This window comes from Cyanistes caeruleus, chromosome 5 (assembly GCF_971803275.1).
Source record: "Cyanistes caeruleus chromosome 5, bCyaCae1.hap1.1, whole genome shotgun sequence".
NCBI classification, from domain to species: Eukaryota; Metazoa; Chordata; class Aves; order Passeriformes; family Paridae; genus Cyanistes; species Cyanistes caeruleus.
In genome coordinates, this window is record NC_141705.1 from 69,313,952 (window position 1) to 69,336,439 (window position 22,488).

Below are 22,488 nucleotides of genomic sequence, written 5' to 3' on the forward strand. Positions count from 1 at the left end.
ATAGTTTGCCTCTGAATTTAAAGAACTTCAATTAACTCTATGATGTCTGCTTTTGGTTCAGCATTCATCAATCTGAATTTGAATATGCACAGGGTAATGAAAGGTAACTGAGGCTTAAAAATCATGTCTATTGACTTGTGCATAGCCTATACTGAAGCACATTAAAAAGCAGCGTTTTGCTTGAAATCTGCACGGTATTAACTTCATTCAGTCTTACACTCACTAGGTAATTAAATACATGAAGAAATAGATTTTTTTTTTTTTTTATTAGAAATGCATTATTAATTAGGAAGGCATGGCTTTAGCAGAGTCTGCTGATACCAACATTACTCAGCTAAGTTCAAAGTATGAACACAAGAACTTGATGACAGAAGCAATGTTCATCAGAGCCTCAACAAGAAAGTTGCAGTTCCAAGTTTTTCAGATGTCCTACACTTGCTAAGGCACCTCCAGAAAGAGGAGTCAACTGAAAATAGCACAGGAAATTTGAAACCCATTTCTATATTTTTCTTTTTTTTCCTGAACTTTCTTGTGGGCAACAGAAAACTCCCAATATGTGGAATGCAATGTAGTTTTTATGCCAGAGTCATGAGTCATCCCCTCAGTTCCAACCTGATCCAATGCTCACTTGAATCTTGGAAAGGCTCAAATCAGCAAGATGAAATTAAAATTGTATTCATGAAAGGAGCTCTTTACTCTCCATTCCCCTCCCTCCCCCAAATACATCAGCACCAAGTGAGAAAGGCTCAATTTGAAAGATAATTATTACACAATTAAACTTGGACATAGCTAGTTTGCTACAAGTTCCAGCAGACAGACAAATGAGAGCAGAATCAGAGGTTATCAACCTCAATAGAAATTCCAGCTCATGCTTTCCCCAAAAGCCTCATTTAATTTATCCAGGATTAAAAAATAAAAGAGAAATGAAAAAAAATCACATAAAAGCATTTCACATAGTATATAGTGAAATACTATCATTTCCACCTGAAATATTCATCATCATTATTATGTTTTTCCATAGTAAATTACAAAGTCTCCTGCACCCATCTTCCCAATATCTCATTCTAAGTGCTTGCTACTTTAATCCCTTAGGAAGCAAAAGGAGCCTCAGGTGTCTCTGGATCAACAGAAACTAAACAACACAGCTTGACAAAGTATATCAAATTGTCAATCAACTCAATAAAGAACTCCCACTCCAGAGATAGCTATCACCAGCTGATGAATTTGGCTAGGGCAGGTTTAGTGAAGAAAAACTAGGTCTTTATTACCAAATCAGTTAGGAGTTGTTCTACCGTACTGCCCGTAGGATGGGAGTATAAACACCATATTCTTCACAGCCTCATCCACAAAGAATTCCACCTTCAAATTAAGGCTGCTTTGGAGTTGGACCAAACCAATGAAAACTCACTCATCAAACACAGTGATGGCAGCATGCTCAGTCTTTGCAATACAAAACTGGCAACTAACAGCACATTCCTGATCACATCTCCAAGGCTGAGTGTACAGAACTGCAGTGGTGGCCAGGCCCTCGCTGACTGCCAAACCTCCAGCCATCATCCCTTCCTCTCACAGCGACAGGGCAGAAAATAACAACAGCAGAAACTAGAAAGCTTAAGCTAAAATCACAAAGGTCATTGATGAAACAGACTGGAGTGCTTTAGAAACTAGCACGCAGATTTAGCTGAAAACAAATCTTATTGATCACCAATTACAATGAATACTTAATTCTATCATTCTGCATTATTATTAGACAGTCAGAGACAGCCAAGCTGACCTCAAGCATGCTGAAGCATCGGGGCCAAGCAGTGCACATCTTCCCAGGAGCTGATTTACCCATCGTTCTCAAGTGAATTCACCTGCACACAGCCCCACCGTACAACTGCTAGGCTGCAAAATAAAAAAATAGCTCTGCTTAAGAGTCAAACCCCAGGACATAGACCATATGAAAGGAAGAATGAAACCTGCAGCATTTGGTTGACCTTCAATGCCCTGAGAAGATGACAAATTCCCCAAGATGAACAAGTGCCCAAAATACAAAGCAAAGGACTGACTTTTAGGGATCAAATGTTAAATAGGCCTGTGAAACTGGAGTTGTTAGGTTGCACATGAAAGAAGGGAAAAAAGAAAAAACCACCCCAACCCTCAACTGCAATTTTACATCCCTCTTGGAAAATTTGCTTTAATAAGAGAGAGGAATGGATACAACCTTCCCCTCACCTGGAGATTTTAATCAATTCAAGCCATTTCAAATCTGGCAAGAAAGCCCTACCACAGTCCCCATCAAACAACATTGCCTTTCATTTTTGCTTCTCATGACTACTTCAGAGCAGTCTAAATAACAGCAAAGAAGGAAATTCAAGTTGCAATTCAAACACTAAGCTCTGGAATCCCACATTGCCTTCAAACACCTGCATGAAACACTAACTTCATGCTCTATGCTCCCTGCTTTCTTCTAGTTTACTGCACAGTGCATTATTTACATAAAACAGAATTTCTTCTGTGGGAAAGGCTTGCATGGTACTTCAAAGCCTGAATAAATCAGGGACTGCAGCTTGAACTAACAAAAAAATCATCCAAAAAATTCCTTTCAATATCTGCATTGTATTACCTTATCATGCTACCTGTCTAGCTGAGTTATTCAGGTATCCACACCAGAAATGACAGACAATGTCTCTCTATGATGATGTGATGTTACTTCAAATGAAAAAAAACAATAAATAAAAATCACAGATTAATTTCCCATACAAATGATGACTCACTACTCCCAAATCCTTCCTTATAGCAGGATGCTCACTTCAGTCTGGAAGTCTTCATGTTGCAGCCTGCAGGAATCAGCTTATTTCCTGTCAAGGGCTGGAAAGCCTTACAGGAACTGGTTTTGGTTGAAGAACTTCTCCAAGGTGCTTACCTGTGGGACTTATCCAGGTAAGGGATGTTAGCTCCCTCTTCTTTGAGGTTCAGTGTCCAACCACTCCTACTGCTGGTAAGAAGAACAGAAGAAACATCTGCCCATAGCAAGGACTGCACTGGTGGGCAAAGTCCAAATTCCATCCTTCAGGGAAAAAGAAACAAAGACTGAGGAATTCATGTCTGTTCAAAATTTCATCCTTGACTACTGAAAGCATTGGAAGCACATGTGTATGTTTAAAAATGGAATTGTCCTCATTTAAGAATAAAAATAATTTGATCCCATCACCATTTTTCTTGGTCCAATCCTGAACTGCAGATCCAAACAGCTGAGAAAGCATGGAATAGTCTGCTGGACAGCATTAAAATGAGCAACTCCTGTATCTTCCTAAGATAAGAACACAAATCACAAAGAAAGGCACTCTGAGAAAAAATTTCTTAGAGGAAGACCTCAATTATTTTCCAGCAAGGCAGGTAATATGCATTTGGCTATTTGTTAGAAAAAAAACCAAAAAACAAACCTGTTTTTATACAAGATTTTACTCATATATTAACTATCACATATTTTGCAAAACAAAAAGAGACCACAGCAAAGTAAAATCCCAATTTTTTCCTATATTTAAGCTGTGATAGTATGTCTGAAATGGGAATCCAGAGCCTCACCAGATTAATATCACCACTTGGACCAGAGAATTTGCCATATCCACTTCTTCTGGTTTCGTTCAGTTGGAGCTTCTGTTTGTACAGTGATGATGGCTCTTGAACATTCTGGGATTTAAAGTAGTCCCTGAAGAGATGGCTGACAAAAATATGATGTTACTTTCAAGATGCTTTTTAATTATTTCTACCCTCATCCAGAACCTGCAAACATCTGATCTCCTTCACTATGCTCCAAGCTCATTAAAACTGGAACGCTAAATAAGAATATTCAAAATATTTTGTTTTGCATTGCTAAAGGCACCACTGCAGGTACTTGACTCATCCTTCAGACTGTAAATAAATAAATGAAGTCTAGGACAGGTCAAATAAAGACACTATGTTTTCTGTGTTTTGTTGGGGTTGGTTTTAGAAGACTTAGGAGATTTGAAACAGATCTTTTATTAAGGAATTGTTCCTAAGGGACTTGACTTACAGAAATTAATTTATACTTGGCAGTGCATTTGATTGATTGCAGTTCCTTTTTTTCAAATACAAACCAGCATTTTCACTACCAGGTGTGGTGGTTGGAAATGTTGGGACTGTAGAACACTGCAAGGCTAATTTCTCCTCCAGTCTCCATCATTTTTATGTAGCTCAGCATTTTCTCATCCTTACTGAGATCTGCTGCAAATTTAAAATACCCTAACAGGGCTGAGAGAGTATTGCAACAGTGTTTATCTAGTGTATCATTACAGTTCTTGTTACCCTAATTCCACAGTTCTGAGCAACAACTCTCATTTTATGGGCAGGTAATTGAGCTCTATGATACATGAATTGATTTGCAGGGGAAATACATTAAAACCTGGCTGGAAAAGAAAATTATTCAGGATCTTCACTCTGATTGCCTTTTACAGCTACCACTCTAGGACCACTGAAAGAGCTTACTTTAGCTCATGTCAATGAAGCTACAATTCAGTGTTTGTCCAAAAAATGTTCACATTCTAAAATGAAGGTTACTGTGGTTTCCTGAGTTATAAAGGCAGAATTAAAGATTACTGCAGATTCTTAGATCAGGACCACTTCCCAGCTCAAGAACTATTTAGTGGGAAGAGCCAAGGCAAAAGGCAGCATTCAAGCAAGTGTTGCTGATCAAGTGAGTTATGGGTTCTACATGAAAATGTTAGCAAGGGTGATCCAGTCAGATCTCATGTCTGCCTGTGGTTCAGCACTGCAGCTGCTAACACCCAGAGCACCAGATCCAATCACTCCTGAGGAGCAGGTTTGTTCAAGCAGGCACTGTTGTTTCAGGACCAGTGAAAGACAGGACAGAGACAAAATTGATAGTACTCCCTCAGTGCAAACAGAACTTGCCCTGCGACAAATTTGCTCCTCTCTGGCCCTACTTTTAACATCCCTGCTCTCAAATTCCTATTTTTAGCAGCTTCTCATAAAAGGCATTCTTACTCAGAGAAGTGAATGTTAGAAGTGTTCATTTGAATGAAGCAAACAATTAAGCAACATCTTCCCTAAAGTGATTTTGTAAAAGTTATGGTTTAGTTTTCTTCCTAATTGCTTGGAAAAATCGGATTGGCGCAGGAAATGGGAAGGGTTGGCTAAAAGGAGTCAGCTGATGGGAAGCAGCCAGTAACTCCTGCTGCTGCTGACCTGCTGCAACTCCCAGGTAAGAGGACAAGTGCCTCATTTGTAATCAAGTCTATATAAAACACAAAAGAGGCAGAAGGACAAACCTGGTTCATAAAGGCAGCAGTCTGTGACCAAAAGCAGCAGAGTCAGCAGCCAGTGTTTCACTCCTGATGAGAGCCCACTTGCAAAAGTTCCACTTGAGTACCTGCTGCAGAGCAGAGGCTGTTCTTCATTGATGTGTCAAACCATGACAGCCATACTTCTGTTGCTATTCAAAGAACAGGGATAAACTCCGGGGTTTGTTAGGTTTTAAATAGTTTCCAATTTCAGGCCTAATAGAAGGCAAAATGGAAAATATCACATGTAATAGGACTTAAAAATAGAAATATGGAAGAACACAATGTTATACTCATGTTACCTATTACTTTTTTCAGCTGAGCAAAGTCTTCACAAACACTATAAATACATATCTTTTTCCCCCAATGAAAATAATAATAAAAAAATCTGTCTTGTAACCTGAAAGAAAAGAGATAAAACCAAAGCAAACCTGATTCTTGTAAACAGAAAATGTTGCTTAAAAATTGAGTTTGGGGAGCATAAATATTTAATTGCCTTGAGCATGTCTTAGGAATTCACATTTACTCAAAATAGTGTCAAGAGCAGACAAAACTGCAAAACAATCTCTTTTAGTAGGAAATACCTTGTGAGAATCAAGTGTTTTCTTATCATCTTTCACTGTTTCACTTGATGTCTGAATCTTCTAACTCCAACTCCTAGAACAGCATCAGTGGGGGAGAGAGACAATGAACACTCCTTCTGTTATTTGACTGACTGCAAGGTTTTGACATGTAGAGTATTAATAAAAATAATTTATTCTCACAGGGTTTTGTCAGAATAACAAGCTGGTAGCTTTAAATATGGTTAAGAAAATTTTATGTATGTTAGGAAAAAACAAACAAAAAGAAACATTTGCAGTAGTAGGACAAAACCGTCATAAAAAAGGTATATAGCAGATATACATATTTATATTCATATATATATATCTCCAATTTCCCAAAGCATTGCTCTAAGAATTAGACAAAACTGGCTACAAAATTCAGATTTTTTAGGTTATTTATTGACTGTAAAGTGAATCCTGACTGACAATAAATATCACTGGGGAACATTAATTATTAAATATACATTGTCCAATCTTTAACAAATCAACTTTAGTAAGAACAGTTTTAAATCTAAAAATAAAAACAATTTCCAAGACACTTATTTTAAGTAATTGCACTAAGAAATAGTAAGACCTTATATATAGTTAAATGACTAGCAGCCAACTCACATCATCATAGTAAGAATAATATATATGTACTGCAATTTTAAGTGTTATGACTTCAAGAACTTGTAGTAATAACCAAGCATTACTTGCTAAATAACACAAAATTTGTCTGATTAAGTCTGTTTAAAAGAATATGCAATGGGAATAACTAAGAGCTGAAATTAATGGTGTTAGCTTGTAAAGACAGAAATTTACTTCTTACAAGTAGGAAAACATGCAATATATTCCTATACTTAACACATGTTCGTAGTACAGACATTCCTGTTAATAAATTTCAGGTTAAAATTGACAAATGTGACATGTTCTACTATATGGAATTTCTTCAAGTGACTGTTGTTCCATCGGACAACACAAACTAAAAAATGTCCTGCCTCTCAGAAATATTATTCTGTTTCTACTCTTTACTTTATTTTTTTATTTTTTTTTTTCACTTTTAGAAAAACACAGATTTTTTTTTTTTTTAGTATTAGAAAAATATAGGACAAAAACAAGGCTTAAGTTTTAGATAGGGAAGAGAGAATAAGGAGATGCTTTATAAGCTGAAATATTTTTCTCTTAAAGCTATGGAGATGGACAACCATGTTCTGAAAAAAACTCCTTTAATTCATGACAGAGTATATTGGGAAGCATGGAGTGTTCAAAGTGTGGATTTTGAGTAAAAAGTAGAGTAATTGTGATACAGTGAGGCGCTGGAACAGAGTGGAGTGAAGATTTGAGGCCTTGAGGGCAATGAGAAAACTGTTTTCCTGCGAAGCTCACAGAGACAGATGAAGAGGACTCATGGCCCATACACACCTCAGAGTGATGTGAAATGGGAGGAGTGAACTCATGGCAGATTTCCGGGCAGCTGGCATCAAACAAATAGAAAACTATAACAGAAATATTTTTCTTGTGAGAAACTCCATAGATTAGCAGAAGAAGATTTCTGTTTCTATACAAACACTGATAAAGAGACTCTAGCAAGAATTGGGACTGTTTTAAACACCAAAGTTCCAAAGTCTTTTGTCTCTATCTTGTCATGTGAACAAGGGAATGCTGGGTAGTGCGGGATAAAAGGGTTTTCTGAAAGTTTATTCTGGTGTTCTTATTCTTGTAGTTTTGTGAATAAACTTTCTTTATTCCTTTTAAGTTTTAAGCCTGTTTTGCTCTTGCTCTAATCCATATCTCACAGCAAGAAATAAGTAAGTTTTCTAGTATTTTTTCAGTTACTGCTTTAAAACCACGACAACTGTGTTTTCACCATCACGTCAGATCAGCTCTTGGACTCACAGCTCACCGCAGACCTCGAAACAGGAGGCAAAGATCTGCACCACTTGGCCTTTCAGAACTTCTCACCCATCTATGACCTTTCTGGGGCCAGCTTCAGAAAATGGGGGGGAAGCCATTCCAAAGAACACGACCAAGGAAATCACACAGCACTCGGGATTTGTTCCAGGCATCAAATTTTTAATGGATGATGTGAAGTAACACCGAAGCAATTCCTGTCCACAGAAAAAAAGATTTCAAATGGTTTTGTCTCAAGGACAATCACTGGAGGTTGAAAGTTTCTGGGGCTGAAAGTTACATGAGGTCCTCAACACTGAGCAATCAATATCCCCAGAGTCTAAACTGTGAAATTACTACCTGGGCAAGGAGAACATTTTCAGGATTTGCAACTCATCTCAAAGCCTCAGTAGAACTCAACCAGCAGAATTCCCCTGAGATGGCACTGTGCTCTGGAAGCCCTCAAATACTCACTAAAACAGACTTGACTTTCACTAGGACAGCTGCTCATGAAAATCTGGGGTAAAACCTATGGGAAGTGGCCATGTGCACGCATATTCCTTCTTCCCACAGCAGGCCCAATCAAATCCTCCTTTGAATGGCCTCCAAGTTGAGCAGCACTCATTGGCACAGCCTCTTCTCCCACAGACAGGCCAGCGAGCAACACGGCAGCGCCAGCCAGGTGGGCAAGGACAAGAGAGAGCAGATGCCAACAAGGCTTGGAAGCTGGGCCAAGGGAGGTTTACGGTGGCCATTGGGAAGAACTTGTGCCCAGCGTGGGCCATCAGATACTGCAATGGCCTGACAGGGGCTGCTGGAGTCATCATTGTGGCACGGGTGCAAGGCAAGCCAGGCCGCAGCGCTCGGGCCCCGCTCTGCTGGCCATGCTTGCCGCCATGGCTCCCAGCTTGGACTCAACATTCTCTCAGGGCTCTCTGCAGCCAGGGCGTTCTGTGCTTCTGTGACATCACAGCCTCTGGGGACGGCACGCTGGCTGGCAACTGTCCCCAGCTGTTGCTGCGCCCCAGTGCCCAGGCACAGCTGCTCGCAGAGAGACGCCCAGAGCCTCGGTGCTGCTGGCAGAGCACTATGGCTGCTCACGGCTCCTCCGCGCTGCTGCAGCTTTACGTGCTGCTGCTCTTGGCTCATCCCCTCGACCCTGTGAGCAAACCTGAGCGCAGCACGGATGCCTCTCCTCTGCTTCTGGAGGATTGTCATCTGGACGAGTCGGACCCTGAGCGCATCCGGTGGGCGGCCAGGACATTCCTGCTCATCGACCTGCTCATCATAGGAATGGCCATGGGATGGTCGCTCGGAAAAAGAATTCAGAGACGCTGGCGAGAGGTGAGGAGGGGGGTGGGGGGTCAGGCAGGCGGGATGGGGCAGACCTTGAGGGCCTCTTGGGCACCCTTTGGCCAATGCCCTGCGGCAGAAGGGGCCTGAGCTCCTGGCTGGGGAATGCGGCCCAGGGGCTGAGCTCCATGGACAGCACCAAGCAGAGGCGGCAGAGCTCTGCCTGCTGCAGCCTCTTCCCCGGGCCAGCCCAGCCCAACTGGGCCCGAGTCTCTGTCTCCCAGGCCAAAGGCAGCCCCACAGGTGCCGGCCCCGCTCTGCCCCTCTGCCTCTTCCATGGGGATCCCTGTGCTTTGCCTTGCAGCGGAATCTCCAGAGCCCTTCGGGCCGTGCGGGGCCCCGCCGCCATCGAAGACAGGGCTGTCCCACCAAGTTGATGCAGCTGCTGATGGACAACCGCGACCTGATGCGGCTGCTCCTTCGCAACAGCCCTCAACCAACCCCAAGATGGCGGCAAAAGAGGGCAGTGACAGGAGACTCCGCACCTCCCCACAGCTCTGACCTCCAGCGTCGCGCTCCAGCTACAGAACCTTACGGGGAACGGGTGACCAGTGCCCAGCCCAGGCACTGCGACGTTCCCCACCTTACAAGTTAGCCACACCCCTGTTGTTGTTCGATTCCCCACCACGTTTCCCCCAAGAAGTTGACCTTTCCCTTAGTGTTCAGTTCTAAACAGTTGAAGCATTGAAGTTTCTTAGCCTTAAGATTCTTACCCCATAGTCTTCTAGTAACGTTGGATTGTAGATTTTAGAAGTAGTCAAGTGAATAAAGTTCACGTTTTCTACACGTTGCTGTGTCATTTTCTTGAGGTTGCACCTGAGACCTGGGGACTCCTTGAGAGATGGCTTTGCATGGCAGCTCCAGACTGCCTGCAATGGAGAGCCCCAGTGCCCCAGCAGGCTTTGCAAGAGCACGGAGGGCAGCGGGAAAGAAGAAGGTGGCCAATATTCACCTGCCTCCACCTTCCAAGGAAGCTTGCAGTCAAACCCTGTCTGCCCTTTAGGGGGGACCCTAAAGGCCCCGGCAGGCATCCCCATGGCCCCAGGACGGGGGGCTTGCAGCACTCTGGGGCACCAGGAAAGGAGCAGGATCATCCCTGGAAAGCTGTCTGGAGACAAATCCAGAGACGTCTCCCCTGGCATCCAGGCAAGGGCTGAATACAGGCAGGCAATTAGATCCACAGGCTGCCTGGGCTATGGCACCAATCAGTCCTGCTTCATAGATTTCGGGGGGCGGGGTTATACATATATATATATATATATATATACGCATATATGTATATATGTATCTACATCTGTATTTAGTTCTTTGTATTTATCCTGTTGACCCTCAAATAGGATTAGATTTCATTTTCCTACAAAACAAAACATCCGTTTTTTGATTTTTAGGAATCAACCATCTGTGCTCCCACTTTAAATCACTTCTCTCAAACTCATTCTGCATCTTGCTCCTTTCCAGCACCATCAAATACCTCTGTTAAAATACAGAGCATCAGTGGAAGGACGACAATCTTGTTACTTGCTGAAGAAAGTTAACTTGGATGACATACCTGCTTTTAAAAATCCAAGAGGAACAAAACCTACACATCAGCTTTAGAATTTCAAAAGCTGCTTCCTCAACTCTTCCACACCACTTTACTCTTTGGGGACATTCAGCAGCAATACCAAACAAGCACAGAAAAGAAATGGAAGAAGAAATGCAGATAGTCAGCAGCAGACCACCTACCAAAATACATTTTAAATGCAGCTCCAAGTTCTCCAAGAGCAAGTTTGAAGTGTAAATGGAGACACTCACACAAAATTACTACCAGGTGGTACTTTTGGCATTTCCTTGGGCTTTCCTCTTCATTTTTTTTTTATCTCTCACCTAAAGCAAGAGAAAAAACCCCAAACAAACACAACCTTTCAGGCAGAGAAAAGATGTGGTTGCTCTTGAAGAAAGCATTTCATTCTGCCTGGAGAAGAAGCTGCTGGGAAAAATATTAGCTTTTAGCAAAATGGCACTGTGCTGTTGCACTTGTTCTAGCACTGGGAGAAAGAACAGGCCCGTCTGTAAGGCTCCTGCAGCTCACCCTGGCTGAGGGTCATTGACCACTGAGCACTGCAGGCATCACTGGCAACAACGATGGTGGAAAATGGGGAGGGAGCAGGATAAATAAATGTTTGCCATTGCCTTAGCCAAAAAAACCCCAGACATCAAAAGCAACCCACCCTCAAAACAAAGCTATGAAAATAGTTTGCCTCTGAATTTAAAGAACTTCAATTAACTCTATGATGTCTGCTTTTGGTTCAGCATTCATCAATCTGAATTTGAATATGCACAGGGTAATGAAAGGTAACTGAAGCTTAAAAATCATGTCTATTGACTTGTGCATAGCCTATACTGAAGCACATTAAAAAGCAGCGTTTTGCTTGAAATCTGCACGGTATTAACTTCATTCAGTCTTACACTCACTAGGTAATTAAATACATGAAGAAATAGATTTTTTTTTTTTTTATTAAGAATGCATTATTAATTAGGAAGGCATGGCTTTAGTAGAGTCTGCTGATACCAACATTACTCAGCTAAGTTCAAAGTATGAACACAAGAACTTGATGACAGAAGCAATGTTCATCAGAGCCTCAACAAGAAAGTTGCAGTTCCAAGTTTTTCAGATGTCCTACACTTGCTAAGGCATCTCCAGAAAGAGGAGTCAACTGAAAATAGCACAGGAAATTTGAAACCCATTTCTATATTTTTCTTTTTTTTCCTGAACTTTCTTGTGGGCAACAGAAAACTCCTAATATGTGGAATGCAATGTAGTTTTTATGCCAGAGTCATGAGTCATCCCCTCAGTTCCAACCTGATCCAATGCTCACTTGAATCTTGGAAAGGCTCAAATCAGCAAGATGAAATTAAAATTGTATTCATGAAAGGAGCTCTTTACTCTCCATTCCCCTCCCTCCCCCAAATACATCAGCACCAAGTGAGAAAGGCTCAATTTGAAAGATAATTATTACACAATTAAACTTGGACATAGCTAGTTTGCTACAAGTTCCAGCAGACAGACAAATGAGAGCAGAATCAGAGGTTATCAACCTCAATAGAAATTCCAGCTCATGCTTTCCCCAAAAGCCTCATTTAATTTATCCAGGATTAAAAAATAAAAGAGAAATGAAAAAAACCACATAAAAGCATTTCACATAGTATATAGTGAAATGCTATCGTTTCCACCTGAAATATTCATCATCATTATTATGTTTTTCCATACTAAATTACAAAGTCTCCTGCACCCATCTTCCCAATATCTCATTCTAAGTGCTTGCTACTTTAATCCCTTAGGAAGCAAAAGGAGCCCCAGGTGTCTCTGGATCAACAGAAACTAAACAACACAGCTTGACAAAGTATATTAAATTGTCAATCAACTCAATAAAGGTTTTCCACTCCAGAGATAGCTATCACCAGCTGATGAATTTGGCTAGGGCAGGTTTAGTGAAGAAAAACTAGGTCTTTATTACCAAATCAGTTAGGAGTTGTTCTACCGTACTGCCCGTAGGATGAGAGTATAAACACCATATTCTTCACAGCCTCATCCACAAAGAATTCCACCTTCAAATTAAGGCTGCTTTGGAGTTGGACCAAACCAATGAAAACTCACTCATCAAACACAGTGATGGCAGCATGCTCAGTCTTTGCAATACAAAACTGGCAACTAACAGCACATTCCTGATCACATCTCCAAGGCTGAGTGTACAGAACTGCAGTGGTGGCCAGGCCCTTGCTGACTGCCAAACCTCCAGCCATCATCCCTTCCTCTCACAGCGACAGGGCAGAAAATAACAACAGCAGAAACTAGATTTTTAGCTTAAGCTAAAACCACAAAGGTCATTGATGAAACAGACTGGAGTGCTTTAGAAACTAGCACGCAGACTTAGCTGAAAACAAATCTTATTGATCACCAATTACAATGAATACTTAATTCTGTTATTCTGCATTATTATTAGACAGTCAGAGACAGCCAAGCTGACCTCAAGCATGCTGAAGCATCGGGGCCAGGCAGTGCACATCTTCCCAGGAGCTGATTTACCCATCGTTCTCAAGTGAATTCACCTGCACATAGCCCCACCGTACAACTGCTAGGCTGCAAAATAAAAAAATAGCTCTGCTTAAGAGTCAAACCCCAGGACATAGACCATATGAAAGGAAGAATGAAACCTGCAGCATTTGGTTGACCTTCAATGCCCTGAGAAGATGACAAATTCCCCAAGATGAACAAGTGCCCAAAATACAAAGCAAAGGACTGACTTTTAGGGATCAAATGTTAAATAGGCCTGCGAAATTGGAGTTGTTAGGTTGCACATGAAAGAAGGGAAAAAAGAAAAAACCACCCCAACCCTCAACTGCAATTTTACATCCCTCTTGGAAAATTTGCTTTAATAAGAGAGAGGAATGGATACAACCTTCCCCTCACCTGGAGATTTTAATCAATTCAAGCCATTTCAAATCTGGCAAGAAAGCCCTACCACAGTCCCCATCAAACAACATTGCCTTTCATTTTTGCTTCTCATGACTACTTCAGAGCAGTCTAAATAACAGCAAAGAAGGAAATTCAAGTTGCAATTCAAACACTAAGCTCTGGAATCCCATATTGCCTTCAAACAACTGCATGAAACACTAACTTCATGCTCTATGCTCTCCAATACATAGAAGCCATTTATTTGCATAGCCTTTGGCTGCTAAAGATGGAACCTGCATTTCTAGGAGCAGATGGGCCTGATTCTCACCTTCCCCCGACACACATGAGCAGTGTGGGCCCTGCCTTTCTGGGCACCTCACACTTACTTGATTCAAACTCTTGACTTTGCTCTCTGGAACACTGCCCTTCCTGAATCCAGCCCAAGCTACGAAGCAGCCACACACCTGCTGAAGTTGCCATTCTTGACATCTGCCTCTCCCCATCAGGATGCCTTGCAAAAACTATTAGGATCCAATGCTGCCCGTGTCTGCTGCAAGGAGGAGCTCTCTGGCTTTTTTACTGCTATCTTTAGAACATTCTCTTTCTAAGGTCATGACAGCTGGGGACAAATACAGAGCAACACTTTGAAGCATTAACAAACAGAAGCAACAGAAAACAGAAGCTGCTGCATTTCCTGTGGCCATTTGAGGGTGAAACTGCAAGTGTGAAAATATTGCAGTTCTGTCATTCAGGAAGAAGCACACGTTCCAAAGGAAATCCATTCAAAGCAGATTATACAGCATAGATTTGTTATCCATTTGAAGTTATTAACTGGAAGCCAAAGAAAGATTTCTTTGGTAGCCTCACAGGTTTATCTTCAGCATTTATAATGGAACAGTTACTCTGCTTTAAATTTAAGTGTTTCTTTCCCCCAACAGTCTCATCTACCTCCTCACCAAGCTGATACGGAATAGAGGAGCACAGATCGTGTGAGGAACAGATTTGGAATTACATAAATGGACTTACCATGTGGCTACAACTGATATTTCCAGCTCTGTGGCCTAAGAGCATCCATCCATCCATCCATCCATCCATCCAGTGCCAGTCCAGCACTTCCTGATGGTATTTGCAGCCACTGCTTCCACACAAGTTAGAACAATGCACTTCTCCTTTGAGGTCATCTGGCTGCTCCAAGTGCAACAATGGAGCGACCAAGTTCCAGTTGCAAGGTCAGCATTACAAATTTAAAACCTTCCTGTCACAAAAGGTAAAGACTCTCCAATCCTGCTGGAAACAAGAGCTTTGAAGAAACCTAACTCTTCCAACTTCAGCTTGCTTCCAACTTGAACGGTATCAGCTTTTTTAGATAATAAAGGATTGTCTGTAGATTACTGTGGATTAAAATTAGAACTGCAGACCTGACTATTAGTCTCAAGTTTGCTGGTGTGAGGAAGGTGATGGTCCTTCTTATCCATCCCTGGAATCAGCATCATGCACTGTCTTCACTATCTCCAAGAGGTATTTTTTTTTTCAATGTGGATAAACTATTTTAGGAAGTTTGGAACAGGGAGAATGGCTGCCTTCCATACAAATCAAACAGGTTCCATTTCCAAGTGATTACAATTGTATCAAAGTCTTCAGGCCCAAATAGGTGTAGCCGCTGTGAAATACAGAAGCCCTTATGAAAGGCTCACTCAGAAGGTGTGAATAGAATAAAAAAGAAATTCATTATAAAAAAATGAGGAAGGAAAAAGCCTTCATTCCCAGCACTGCAGAATTCCAGCCAAGTAAAATCTCACTCACTTTACAATGAAAGGAAAATATTTGAGTGGTGGTGGCAGGGACAAGGCGAGGATATACAGTGCCAGGGAGGATTCTGCACTTAGAGATGCTGAGTATCCAGCCAAGAGACAGAAATTCAATTGCCAAGGCATTTGAATGAAGTCAATTAAGTCACATCACCTTTTCTATTTCAGTGTTTCCATCTGACAAGAAAGCAAAGGCGGGCAGCAGAAAGCAGGTGAGCTGCTGCACTCAGGGGTAGGGATCAAATGAACTATGCTGGTTCCATATGCACTATGGGAAAAGCAGGCAGAAGAGAGGAAGAGCTCTAAAATTAAGATGGAATTTTAACCTCTTCCTTCTCTGTTGACACTGACTGTAGGCATGTCTAACAGCTTTTCAGACAATTGTGTTTGATTTTGTTCCACAAACCTTACCTAGATCCACATTCATTAGCTGACTCTCTGCTGCCATCAAAATTGAGGGAAGGAACACCTTTTAGCACTGCTTAGAAACAGAGGAGATCAAACTAAACTCTGCAGCTCCAATGAGCGAAGGAATTATGTCCTATCCACCTTCATGAAGCCGCAAAGACCAAAATCTCTTGAGAGCGTGCCATTTCCTTTCAGCCTTGTGCACTGAGCCTTCAGCTCATCACGGATCAAAAGATGCTGCACTAAATTACAAGAAAAATGACTGCATTCTGTTTAGTTGCAATCCTGGTAGTCATAACAAATCTTGTGTGCATCAGATGGCCTCCAGAAAAATCACATGCAACAGCAACACCATCCTCAGATGCTCTCCCAGTACCTTACCTAATCATTGCTCCGTCACTGGACAAGACTTGTCCCCACCCTTCACACCTACAGCAACAAACCTACAAATCTTCCAAACATTTCTTCAATTCCACACCCCTCCGGAACATTCCCGCTTAAAACCGCACAGCTGCCCACGGGACAAAGGTCCAGTGTTACAAGCTGCTGCTCTCCCTCCACACAAGCCCCTTGCACATCTTGCACTGCTGCTCTGAAACTGCACAATTTGTCAGCAGCACCATTAGACTCAGAATTGGGAAACAATTCCTTCTGCTGGGTTAAGTTGGAAACAGTTCAGGCTACAGGAGTTCTTTATTATTCACCCTCATGGAATGCCCCTGCCCTTCAGAGCTCAAGCACTCCTGTGCAGAGCATCTCATGGAGCCAAAGAGAAAGGACTGCTGTCGCAAAAGAAGAGTCTGGGAGGAACTCCCAGTGTCCTTCATGCCTTGAGAAAGCTAAGGAGCAGTCACTGATGGCCTAAAGGGTACAAATTCAGTTCAGATGACAAATTTTCCAGGGTGATCCCCCTCCTCTTTATCTTCTAACACAACTACAAACAAACCAAATGATAGATTTCACAAGGAATAAGGGATGTTTAAAAGCAAATCTCTAAACTAAGCCTGGCATGCTCACCCAGGAGTTCAACACAGCAAGGCAGGCACTCTGCACTACCTAGTTCATGGCAAGAGATTTCTAAACTCTACCAAATGAAGAGAAGAAATGAAAGAGAGAGCAATAGAACCGTATTTTAATTCATTTCAAGGCATGGAATAACACAGAATCTTTTCCATGAAACTAGGGCATTTTTCTCCCTTATCTAGTGCCCAAGTAAGATTAGAAATTGGGAAAAAAAACCACTGAAACTGCAAATGCATTTTGCCCCCAGCTAGAAACAAAAGGTAATTATTTGAAAACTAGAAAAAACTCCAAGAGGAAACGTAAAACATTATGGAATATGTATTATTTTTATCACCCAGAATTCCCCATGTTAAAGGCACAGAGAAAACCATCATTCAGAAGTGGGAAAACAGAGGGACTGTACAAGTGAAATGGAGTTCTGACAAATGATGCTGTGTAGAATATGGGTTCCCAAACCAACAGAACAAAGGCACCCCGACAGCAGCAGCCTCAGAGATTGTACATTGCAGCTGAAGCACGGGGGTTTCTGTAGATTCACCTTGTAAACTGGCACACTTACTTGCCAAGGCTGCTGAACTTCTTTCACCTTAAACCACAAAACCTCCCAGTCCTTCCACAGCAATCACTCCATCAAATCAAGACAGACCAAAACATGTTCTTTGCGCTGTTCACAATAAGATGAAGTTATGTGCCCAAGAGATACCATTTGAAGTCAGAAGGAACAAGCCAGCAGGTGTAGAAAACTGGTATTTGAAGAAGTGACAAAAAGACAGCAAACTGAAGCCCATGCTTAATACAAAAGCCCATGATTAATAGAACACAAATGCAGATGGATATGATAAGCTTGCACTGTCGAAGCTAAAATCATTTCTAACAAAAATCACCACATTTCCAAGAATTCAGTACCACTTGTGGTGGCCACTCCTGATCTCTACATAATATGTCAGCAGTTCAATTGGCAAGAATCTCTTTATCTAGATCCAAGCAGGGAAGAAGTCAAGGTCCCAGTGATATGCAATTCTGTAGCTTCATTAGAAACCTTTCATCCTGCAATAGTTGAAATCCAAGCGAGAAAAGAACCTGTTTGGACACCAACTATCCTTAGTAGCAACGTTTTGCAGCACGCAATTTGAAAAGGTTAACCTGCCAGGCAATAATACAGACAAGAAAAATGAAAAGGAGGGCAAGGAGAATCATCTGCTGCTGAAACTGCTCTTCTACAAAAACAAAGTGATATGAAGATTCAGCCCGTGAAGAACACATTCCTCAACCAGGAGAGAAAAACACAATTCTTAAAAATCTCCTCTGTCGTTCTGATTGGGAACGGTGGGAAAGAACGACACGGACTCTCAAGGGAGTCACAACAGGAGAATCTTCTCTACTTTATTACTCTAGGCTTGTCTAATAGACAGATACGTGGAAAGTACAGAAAGGAAACTCTTATTGCTTAGTAAAGTGCTACATCACCATCATTGGTCAGTGGGGCTCACCACCCCCCTGACTTTCTCCTGCAAGGAAAACAAGAGGACAGACAAACAGCACCTGGCAGTTGTTTTCTGTCTGTGAGGATTGTTTTGAAATCCTCCTATGAATTCCCAGGCTAGCTTCTCGGGCAGGACTGATAGGCCATGGGGCCTGCAGTTTCTGCAGCTCTCTGCAGCCTGCTCCAAAGCTAGCATCCATACTCTCCACTACATAAGAAATAGAAAATTGACTACAAATCACGTGTTCACTACTTGTTGCTTGTTCACTACTCAGACATCAGAATTACTACCACAATACTAGAAGAACAATCCAAGAAACATATTCCAGGGATGCATTTTAATTCATTTGCTGCTGCCAGCCGTGCTGTGCTTTGCTTCTATCCATCCACCCTGCTGCAAAAAGGTTCAATTGTGTTTTCACCATCACGTCAGATCAGCTCTTGGACTCACAGCTCACCGCAGACCTCGAAACAGGAGGCAAAGATCTGCACCACTTGGCCTTTCAGAACTTCTCACCCATCTATGACCTTTCTGGGGCCAGCTTCAGAAAATGGGGGGGAAGCCATTCCAAGGAACACGACCAAGGAAATCACACAGCACTCGGGACTTGTTCCAGGCATCAAATTTTTAATGGATGATGTGAAGTAACACCGAAGCAATTCCTGTCCACAGAAAAAAAGATTTCAAATGGTTTTGTCTCAAGGACAATCACTGGAGGTTGAAAGTTTCTGGGGCTGAAAGTTACATGAGGTCCTCAACACTGAGCAATCAATATCCCCAGAGTCTAAACTGTGAAATTACTACCTGGGCAAGGAGAACATTTTCAGGATTTGCAACTCATCTCAAAGCCTCAGTAGAACTCAACCAGCAGAATTCCCCTGAGATGGCACTGTGCTCTGGAAGCCCTCAAATACTCACTAAAACAGACTTGACTTTCACTAGGACAGCTGCTCATGAAAATCTGGGGTAAAACCTATGGGAAGTGGCCATGTGCACGCATATTCCTTCTTCCCACAGCAGGCCCAATCAAATCCTCCTTTGAATGGCCTCCAAGTTGAGCAGCACTCATTGGCACAGCCTCTTCTCCCACAGACAGGCCAGCGAGCAACACGGCAGCGCCAGCCAGGTGGGCAAGGACAAGAGAGAGCAGATGCCAACAAGGCTTGGAAGCTGGGCCAAGGGAGGTTTACGGTGGCCATTGGGAAGAACTTGTGCCCAGCGTGGGCCATCAGATACTGCAATGGCCTGACAGGGGCTGCTGGAGTCATCATTGTGGCACGGGTGCAAGGCAAGCCAGGCCGCAGCGCTCGGGCCCCACTCTGCTGGCCATACTTGCCGCCATGGCTCCCAGCTTGGACTCAACATTCTCTCAGGGCTCTCTGCAGCCAGGGCGTTCTGTGCTTCTGTGACATCACAGCCTCTGGGGACGGCACGCTGGCTGGCAACTGTCCCCAGCTGTTGCTGCGCCCCAGTGCCCAGGCACAGCTGCTCGCAGAGAGACGCCCAGAGCCTCGGTGCTGCTGGCAGAGCACTATGGCTGCTCACGGCTCCTCCGCGCTGCTGCAGCTTTACGTGCTGCTGCTCTTGGCCCATCCCCTCGACCCTGTGAGCAAACCCGAGAGGAGCACGGGTGCCTCTCCTCTGGTTCCGGAGGATTTCGACCTGGAGGAGAAGGACTCTGCGCTCCTCTGGTGGGCGTCCAGGACACTCCTGCTCATTGACGTGCTCCTCATAGGAATGGCCATGGGATGGGCCCTTGGAAGAAGATTTCAGAGACGCTGGGGAGAGGTGAGGCAGGGGGTGGGGGGTCAGGGGCAGGTGGGATGGGGCAGACCTTGAGGGCCTCTTGGGCACCCTTTGGCCAATGCCCTGCGGCAGAAGGGGCCTGAGCTCCTGGCTGGGGAATGTGGCCCAGGGGCTGAGCTCCATGGACAGCACCAAGCAGAGGCGGCAGAGCTCTGCCTGCTGCAGCCTCTTCCCCAGGCCAGCCCAGCCCAACTGGGCCCGAGTCTCTGTCTCCCAGGCCAAAGGCAGCCCCACAGGTGCCGGCCCCGCTCTGCCTCTCTGCCTCTTCCATGGGGATCCCTGTGCTTTGCCTTGCAGCGGAATCTCCAGAGCCCTTCGGGCCGTGCGGGGCCCCGCCGCCATCGAAGACTCGGCTGTCCCACCAAGTTGATGCAGCTGCTCAGGCAAAACCGTGACCTGATGCGGCTGCACCTTCGCTACAGCTCTCAGCCGAGGAGGCCAACCACCAAGACGGCGGCAAAAGAGGGCAGTGACAGGAGACTCCGCACCTCCCCACAGCTCTGACCTCCAGCGTCGCGCTCCAGCTACAGAACCTTACGGGGAACGGGTGACCAGTGCCCAGCCCAGGCACTGCGACGTTCCCCACCTTACAAGTTAGCCACACCCCTGTTGTTGTTCGATTCCCCACCACGTTTCCCCCAAGAAGTTGACCTTTCCCTTAGTGTTCAGTTCTAAACAGTTGAAGCATTGAAGTTTCTTAGCCTTAAGATTCTTACCCCATAGTCTTCTAGTAACGTTGGATTGTAGATTTTAGAAGTAGTCAAGTGAATAAAGTTCACGTTTTCTACACGTTGCTGTGTCATTTTCTTGAGGTTGCACCTGAGACCTGGGGACTCCTTGAGAGATGGCTTTGCATGGCAGCTCCAGACTGCCTGCAATGGAGAGCCCCAGTGCCCCAGCAGGCTTTGCAAGAGCACGGAGGGCAGCGGGAAAGAAGAAGGTGGCCAATATTCACCTGCCTCCACCTTCCAAGGAAGCTTGCAGTCAAACCCTGTCTGCCCTTTAGGGGGGACCCTAAAGGCCCCGGCAGGCATCACCATGGCCCCAGGATGGGGGGCTTGCAGCACTCTGGGGCACCAGGAAAGGAGCAGGATCATCCCTGGAAAGCTGTCTGGAGACAAATCCAGAGACGTCTCCCCTGGCATCCAGGCAAGGGCTGAATACAGGCAGGCAATTAGATCCACAGGCTGCCTGGGCTATGGCACCAATCAGTCCTGCTTCATAGATTTCGGGGGGCGGGGTTATACAAATATATATATATATATATACGCATATATGTATATATGTATCTACATCTGTATTTAGTTCTTTGTATTTATCCTGTTGACCCTCAAATAGGATTAGATTTCATTTTCCTACGAAACAAAACATCCATTTTTTGATTTTTAGGAATCAACCATCTGTGCTCCCACTTTAAATCACTTCTCTCAAACTCATTCTGCATCTTGCTCCTTTCCAGCACCATCAAATACCTCTGTTAAAATACAGAGCATCAGTGGAAGGACGACAATCTTGTTACTTGCTGAAGAAAGTTAACTTGGATGACATACCTGCTTTTAAAAATCCAAGAGGAACAAAACCTACACATCAGCTTTAGAATTTCAAAAGCTGCTTCCTCAACTCTTCCACACCACTTTACTCTTTGGGGACATTCAGCAGCAATACCAAACAAGCACAGAAAAGAAATGGAAGAAGAAATGCAGATAGTCAACAGCTGACCACCTACCAAAATACATTTTAAATGCAGCTCCAAGTTCTCCAAGAGCAAGTTTGAAGTGTAAATGGAGACACTCACACAAAATTACTACCACTTGGTACTTTTGGCATTTCCTTGGGCTTTCCTCTTCATTTTTTTTTTATCTCTCACCTAAAGCAAGAGAAAAAACCCCAAACAAACACAACCTTTCAGGCAGAGAAAAGATGTGGTTGCTCTTGAAGAAAGCATTTCATTCTGCCTGGAGAAGAAGTTGCTGGGAAAAATATTAGCTTTTAGCAAAATGGCACTGTGCTGTTGCACTTGTTCTAGCACTGGGAGAAAGAACAGGCCCGTCTGTAAGGCTCCTGCAGCTCACCCTGGCTGAGGGTCATTGACCACTGAGCACTGCAGGCATCACTGGCAACAACGATGGTGGAAAATGGGGAGGGAACAGGATAAATAAATGTTTGCCATTGCCTTAGCCAAAAAAACCCCAGACATCAAAAGCAACCCACCCTCAAAACAAAGCTATGAAAATAGTTTGCCTCTGAATTTAAAGAACTTCAATTAACTCTATGATGTCTGCTTTTGGTTCAGCATTCATCAATCTGAATTTGAATATGCACAGGGTAATGAAAGGTAACTGAAGCTTAAAAATCATGTCTATTGACTTGTGCATAGCCTATACTGAAGCACAT

At 43.4% G+C, this 22,488-nt stretch overlaps 1 protein-coding gene across 1 annotated transcript in view; it reads left to right on the forward strand.

Moving 5' to 3' along the window:
• The first annotated feature begins 15,667 nt into the window (after nucleotides 1-15,667).
• The window catches only part of LOC147653225 (uncharacterized), a 420,383-nt gene continuing 413,562 nt past the window's right edge, over nucleotides 15,668-22,488 (forward strand). Inside the window, exon 1 of the mRNA XM_086890167.1 lies at nucleotides 15,668-18,254. The gene's annotated coding sequence lies outside the window, so the exon portion shown is untranslated. The remainder of the gene's footprint in view (nucleotides 18,255-22,488) is intronic.